The following is a 7,320-nucleotide window of genomic DNA, read 5'->3' on the forward strand; positions in this document are numbered from 1 at the left end:
GCCAGCTATAGGGAGGCCAGGTTGTGGGGGAGCAGTCCTACCAGAGGGAACAGCTATGGCTTCAGAGAAGGGCCAGGTTTGCTCAAGAGGCAGATGTGGTTGGAAGCTGGCAAGTAAGAGAGAGAGAGGGTTGTTAGAGACAAAATCGGGAGGTAGAAGGGACCAGAAATGCAGGGTCATACAAGAAGTTTGCATTTTATGTCTAAGTGCAGTGAAAACCAATGGGAAGGTTTTAAGCAGAGAATGACAACATTAATTGAGGTCAGGCGTAGAGAACAGGCCATCTGGGAGGCTGTTTTCTTAGCCCAGGTGAGACATGATAGATGGGGGAGACAGTAGTGCCTGGGAAAATGGATGGAGAGACCACTATGAAATGAACAGAATGCACTGATGGATGGGAGGGTTGGGGTGGGAGCAGTGAGGGGAGAGGGGAGAAATTGTGGGAGAGCCAGGTTTCTGGCTGAGCACCTGCTGACGTGGTTGGAGGGGAGGGGCCAGGCTTGCCGGGGTTGGTGATAGTGAGTTTGGCTCACAAAAGATGTTTTGGACATAAAGTTTCAGATACCTGACCTACTGCTTGGGCACTGAGGCAGCTGCTCATATATATGAGTCTGGAACTCAGAAGAGAGGTTGGGCCAGGAGCATATATTCTTACAGCTTTAGCATGCAGATGATGCTTAAAGCCAGGGGATGAGTGAGTCATTGAGGGGAGGGCCCAGGGCTGCACATGAGGGGCTTAGCTCTCTTGAAAGTGCTGAGAGGTCAACTGAGCAAGGACAGGACGTAGAGATTGTTGGTGACCTATGACCAGCCCTCCACATGATGGTTCTTTGGCTTTGTCGAGACTTCTGCTGCCTTGATCTGGCCACTTTTACACCAGCCTAGCTTTGATTCCAGGGCCCCTCGTGACAAAAGTGCCCCTGTGAAGGAGTCACTGGGCACCCCTTGGTTGTGTTTGAACCCAGCCACCTGCCTTCTATATACCTGAGAAGGCAGATATCTCTGGGTGGACCTGGTTCCTTTCTTAGTGTGGTTCTCAGAGGGGTACACAGTGCTCTCACAGCCCATCTGACTGTTCCTTCTCCAACTTACCCACTGTCAACAGATGCCCCACCTCGTGTTTCATGGAGAAACAAGCCATCAGATGAGGACATACTGCATGTCCCCCACATTTGCATGCTGCCTGCAGCTACGCTTCTGGCCTCATTTACAGTCAGTCCCCACCTCAGGCCTCTGGACACCCCCTCCCTGGAGATTGTGCCCCTTCAGTTATCCCCTTTCCTTCTTGTATCATTAACTCCTCTCTTTTTAGTCCACCTTTCCCAGCGGTTTGCAAAGACAGCTGGGTCACGCCTGGAGGGAGTCCTGGTTCTCTGATCTCCTTTAGGGTAAATGGAGGCAGGGAGCTGCTCTGAAGCTGATGCGAGGCAGCCGCACCACAGGCTCTTCTTGGAAGTCTCTCAGCACCTTGCAGGCATGGGCTCTGGTATCAGGCTTGCCTCCCAGGCTCAGCACTCCCACTTTTTAGCCTTTTCTCTTGTCCAGCAGTGTCTGTAACATCTCTGAACCTCACTTCTCTCTTCTGTAAAATGGAGACAATAGTGCCTGCCATAGAGGGGTGCCGGCTGCCCTCTGGGAAGCCATGTCCTGCCAGATCTCAGCCCGGGTGTCGTTCTCCAGGCTGTTCAGCCGGGCACTGCTGTGGTTCCTGAACTGCCTCTTCCTGAATGTGCAGCTGCACAGGGGCCAGATGAAGATGGTCCACAAGGCTACCCAGGCAGTAAGGCCTAACCCCCACTGGGATGGGGATGGGACAGCAGGGACAGAGGAGCAGAGACTAGGCCAAACCCTAAGTTGGGACCAGCCCCATCGGCTGGTGGGAAAAATCCACTGCTCTTTGATGACCTTCTCTTCGTGTCTCATGGTCCTGTTCCTGTGGGGCTACCTCTAATGGCTTTTCATCATGGTCTTAACCATCATAACATCTGTAGATTACCTTAAAAGTTGTTGACAGAGCTCCTCTGCTTTTGGGAAATGTGCTCAGAGGAAGAACTACTTAGCTGAACCCTCTCGGGCTGCCCCGGGTCTGGAGGTGCCGGGTTTCGGCTCCTACATCTTCCGGGTCGGGAGCAGATTGGCACCTCCCTCTGGCTCTCCCTGGAGCAGGGCTCGCTGCTCATCCTCCTCTCTACCCACAAGTCACTCCTGGATGGGATCCTGCTGCCCTTTGTGCTGCTTTCCCAGGGCCTGGGTATGCTCCGTGTGGCTTGGGACCCCCATATCTGCTCCCCCATCCTCAGGTCAAAGTCGTGTGCCCTTAGACATACGGGGAGAGGACCCTGGGCTGGGTCAGGGGTGTAGTGGGTGTAAGGTGGTCTGGCTGGCAGCAGCTCTCAGAGACTCCTCCTGGCCCCTCTGCTCCCAACTTCTGCCAGCCCAGCCCGTGGGGCTCAGGCAGAGGGTCAGCTATGGGCCAAGGGTGCCTCAGGCTGTACAGGCAGGACCCAGGCTGGGCTCAAATGGGCTGAGGCTCTCGCCAGCCTACTGCCTGGTCCCATCTCCTGAGTCCCTTCCCTTGTCTGCCCTGTACCCCAGAGTTCTGCTGAGGAAACATGGGTGACTTTTTCTACCTCCAGAGGCCAACCTCTCCCTGGACAGCTCTGAGGGGGTCCTTGCAAGGGCTGTCCAGGGAGTACTGGACAGCAAGGGCTGTGAGGTGAGTACTGTGTGCCCAGTGGTTGTACATGGGGCCAGGCCAGGGTCCAGGAGCCTGTTGCTGTTCTGGCCTTGACACCTGCGTCCCCTCCCCACTTGTAGGCTGTGCAGCAGCTGTTGGTCAGCGGGCAGCCCCTGCTCATCTTCCTTGAAGAGCCCCCTGGGGCTCAGGGGCCTCAACTCTCAGCCCTGGGCCAGACCTGGCTGGGACTGGTGGCACAGGCTGTCCAGGTGGGCACTGTCCCTGATGATATGCTAGTGCCAGTGGCCATCACTCACAACCTGGTTCCAGATGCACCCCGTGACACATGCCACGTGAGACTCTTCTGCCTTTGGGAACCCCCAGTGGACATCATCTCGAGAGGAGGCACAATATTGTGCCCTGTGGCTGAGTCCCCCTTGGGGCTGGAGTTAAGGGGGGGTGCACAGGAGCTTCACCCCTACCATCATTATCCTGTGGCACCTACCAAGGCTATGACAGTCATCCTCTTGGCTCATCCTCAAAAGCCTTTGCTAGGCAGGGATTTCTTCTGTTTCACAGATGAGAAAATGAGCTTGTAGAGGCCATGGTCATGTACCAGCTTGAGCCCAAAATGCAGCCGAGCAGAAAGCAGGCCCCAGGCAAGCTGGCCCACTCAGTACCTCCCTCCCTGTAGGCCTTGGCCCCACTGGGGCTGTGGACGGGAGCTCTGGCTGCTCTGCGGAGCCTATGAGGATGGGGCCGTGGCCGCAGGGTCTGTGCCCATGTACATCTGGCTCAGCCCTTCTCCCTGCAGGTATGGACTCCATTGGGCAAGGCTGGAGTTACCTGGGGTCTGTCCTGGGGCTTCTGGCAGCCTGTCCTTGAAGCCACTGCAGGGATAGCCTTGCCCACTTCAGGTGGGCTGTGTGCAGATGTCCTGTGGGCCAGGGCCGACCACCTAAGAGCCTTGTCCTGGCAGGAATACACTATCGATGCCAGAAGCTGCTGGGACAGCAGGCAGACCCTGGAGCAGCTGCTGCAGCCCATTGTGCTGGGCCAGTGGTAAGAGCGGAGGAGTGGCCGGGGCCTGGGGCCCGGCAGGTAGCCCTTTGGCATTGCCCTTGCCAGATAACCTAGGATCATCTAGACCCGTGCCAGGCACTGCACACCCCCACCCCACCCCCACCTGTAACCTGGGTGGGTTATGGCACACGGGCCTGGGAAGGACAGGGTTCCGTGAGCCACCTCTTGTCTTTTGTGGGGGTGGGGAAAGCTCTGGGCTTCCCAGTGACCGTTTTTAGGTTTGGTCCTTTCATCCTTTGATCTGTCTCTATGGCAGTACTGTCGTCCCCGACACGGAGAAGGAGCAGGAGTGGACCCCAGTAACCGGGCCCCTTCTGGCCCTCAAGCAAGAGGACCAGCTCCTGGTCAGGAAGCTGGGCCATCACGTCCTGAATGGTGAGAACTCGGTCTGGTCTCTGGGAGAGGCTCCTCAGAGGTGGCTGGTCGTCAGGGCCCTGTGTTCCGAGTGGGTTTCTGTCCCTGCCCCTCCTCCTGCGAGGCCCACTTGGGACGTGAAGGAGTGGGATCTGCCCCTGCCCCTGAGGAGCGGTGCAGCCAGGGAGGACAAGATGGAACCACTGAGTGAGTTGCACACAGGCGGCCACCTGGCTAGCCTCAGGCATATCACTTCACTCTGAGGTGACGTTAGCTGAACAGAATAACCTAAGAGATATAACCACAGTGCCTGGCACAGAGGGGCTCATAACAGCCTTATTACCATCTTCTCAGGTGTCTCCTCTGTGGCAGAAACTGGGTGGGTGGATAGCAGAGCTACAAGAGGCAAGGGATGCCCCTGAGCTCCCAGCCTGGCTCTCAATATATAGTTGATAAATGCCAATTTTCTTCACTGGAGGAGGGGGGCACCAAATGCAAAGCTTGTGCTTCCCTTTCCAGCAGGGCGTGTGTGTGGCTGCTGCCAGGGAGGTGTGCTCTTGGCTGGCTCTTGGATCCTGACCAGCATCCCCTCCCACCTGCCTGCCAGCGTGGCCAGCTCGGTGGTAATAAGCACAGCCATCAGGGCGATGCTGCTGCTGTTCAGGCACCGGAAGGTAGGGGGCGGTGTGGCCCTGTGCTGAGCCCCTCACTGCCTGCCCAGGGCATGTTCCTGTCGCAGGTCCTGGGGGAGTTCTCCTGGCTGACGGAGGAGATGCTGCTGCGTGGCTTTGACATGGGCTTCTCGGGGCAGCTGCGGTGCCTGGTGCAGCACACCCTGAGCCTGCTGTGTGCACACGTGGCCCTGCTGCGCCTCTACCAGGGGAACCTGTTGGTGGTTCCAAGGCCAGGCCCAGGCCTCGTGCACCTGGCACACCTGAGTGCTGAGTTGCTGCCCGCCTTCCTGAGCGAGGCTGTAGGTGGTGAGTCTCCGGGGTGGTTGGAAGCTGTGTAGGGGCGAGGGCAGTGGCTTCCTTTCTCACACCAGGCCCCTCTCCCCAGCCTGTGCCATGTGGGGGCTGCTGGCAGGCAGGGTGCCACCTGAGGGGCCCTGGGAGCTGCAGGGCATCAAGGTGCTGAGCCAGAATGACCTCTATTGCCAGATCCTGCTGCTGCTGCCTTTGCTGCCACGGGACCTGCTGCTGCTGCACGTCAGGTCCCCCACCCCCAGCCCAGCACAGTCCTGGGCCTCCCCTTCTTAGTTGTAGGCGGGGGCCTGTGCCTCCCCTGCCTCTGGCTCTGCTGAGCCACATGGATGCCTTCCTCCCCAGCCCTGCCAGTCTTCCTACTGCTACTGTCAGGAGTGCTGGACCGGCTCATCCAGTGCGGGCTCCTGGTCACCGAAGAGGTAGGAAGGGCAGCTGGAGACCAAGTCCCTGCCTGGGGCCTGGCCCCCTTCAGCTTCCACCCTTGAGTGACAGCTGTCTGGGCTCCTCCCCCCCAGCTGCACTCTGGGGGACCAGGTCCCTGGTGTATCAGAGAAGCCACTCTCCACCTTGGGACCCATGTGTAGCTGTCTTGATAGGACTGGACAGTGCACCTCTGAGGATTTCAGCACAGCACCTGCCCTCCACATTTTCTGTCCACAGCCTTGAGGGTGGGTGCTCACTTCCTCTCAGGGCACAAGTTGGCATGGCAGGCATCCTGGTCCAGGGCATCCTCTGGGCTCCCGCAGCCTGCATGTGCCGGTTTCACCTCCCCATGCTGGCTGCCCATGGACCTAGTCTAGGGGGCTCAGAGCTGAACCTCAGCCAACCTGACAGGGTCCAATGGCTCCCCCAGACCCCAGGTTCCTGGCCAGCCTGTGACACAAGGCGGCAGCGCTTGAGTGCTGAACTGCTGTGGAAACCAAGTGGGGACTTCACTGACAGTGACAGTGACAACTTTGAGGAGGCTGAGGGTCGGTACTTCAGGGTGTGTTGCGAGAAGCCACAAGCGGAGGGAGGTGGGAGGGAGGCAGTGGGCTGCCCTCACCCTGGCGTGTCCTCCCACAGCTCAGTCAGCAGCCATGCTGCCCTCTTTCCTCTTCCTCTGCCACCTGCTCAGCCTGCTGCTCAAGGCCTTTGCGCAGGCTGCCACCTTCCTCTGCCAGGGACACTGGTAAGGCCCACACTCTGGTGGCCATTCAGGGGAGGGGCTGGGTTTGTGTGGGGTCCCAGGGCTCGGACTTCTTTCTCCCACAGAGTCTGGCTACGTGGAGCAGCTGTTCCAGCACCTACAGGCCACTGCCCAGGAGGAAGGGTTCTTTGGTGAGTTCCAAGCAGCTAGCCCAGGCCTAGGGAGGCAGGGGCAGGCTCGCTGGTGGCTGCTGCCCCCTACTGGACAGTGAGAGCTGAATTCCAGGATGGATGGCTGCAGAGTAGAGGAAGCTTTTGGGTCCAGTTTGAGCCCTGTCCTTAGGTTGTTCCTTCTCTAAACAAGACAGAGGCTGTGCCTCATGGCCCCCACACCCTTCTATAGCCTTCACTTTTCTCTTTCCTCCAGACTGTGCAGACCCTAATCTCGCCGTCAGTGCTGTCTGGACCTTCAGCGACTTGGGGGTAAGAGGGCCCAGTCTCATCAGCCTCTGCTCTCCCCTGGCCTCCCATCCTGATAGAGCTGCTCAGAGGAGCCCAGCTGTACCTACCTTGGGTGTTACCCAGGGTCTCCCAAGAATATGTGTGGTGACACTAGTTGGAGGATAGTTTTCCTGCCCATCTTGGTCTCCCAAACCACTGGCTCATCCTGTGCCAGGGTGGGCACTGGGGCTTAAGTGACTACAGGTCTCACCGCAGTTTCCCTGAGGAGAGGCGCAGCCCCGGGGTGGGTGCTCAGAGCCCTTCTCTGTGGCCCAGGTGCTGTAGCAGACGCCCAGCCCTGTCGCCCCTATGCTCCACCTGTTCCCTACCTTTGCCAGCTGGGACAACCAGGAAAAGCTGGAACCACTCATCCGGCAGTTCATCTGTGGCTAGAATTGTGGGGAGGAGCCCATGCTGAGCCTTCTCAGCCCCAGAACACGGCCATGTGCTGGAGCCTGAAGACTAGGAGCTACACAGCCTCAGCTGGACTGTAAGACCCTTGAGGTCTTACTGGCCCTTGCTGTTGCTTGCTTTCTCCATCCTTTGGTGTGATAAACAAGAGTCCTCTTTCCCCAAGCTCAGCGGGTGTTT

The 7,320-nt window shown here is 58.3% G+C and overlaps 1 pseudogene across 1 annotated transcript; it reads left to right on the forward strand.

Annotated features, from left to right (window-relative positions):
• The first annotated feature begins 1,642 nt into the window (after positions 1-1,642).
• Positions 1,643-7,224, forward strand: LOC110255309 (glycerol-3-phosphate acyltransferase 2, mitochondrial-like; annotated as a pseudogene). The gene is made up of 14 exons (XR_014842600.1): positions 1,643-1,780; positions 2,045-2,692; positions 2,818-3,030; positions 3,372-3,491; positions 3,657-3,739; positions 4,017-4,133; positions 4,716-4,788; positions 4,836-5,322; positions 5,443-5,519; positions 5,954-6,089; positions 6,166-6,288; positions 6,355-6,420; positions 6,656-6,711; positions 7,006-7,224. The product of XR_014842600.1 is annotated as a glycerol-3-phosphate acyltransferase 2, mitochondrial-like (transcript).
• Positions 7,225-7,320: the final 96 nt, after the last annotated feature.

The sequence above is a fragment of the Sus scrofa genome, chromosome 3 (genome assembly GCF_054392235.1).
Source record: "Sus scrofa isolate SSC_HxYL_T2T_F1_AM1 chromosome 3, Sscrofa_HxYL_maternal_Yorkshire_Landrace_v2.0, whole genome shotgun sequence".
In the NCBI taxonomy this organism is placed as follows: domain Eukaryota; kingdom Metazoa; phylum Chordata; class Mammalia; order Artiodactyla; family Suidae; genus Sus; species Sus scrofa.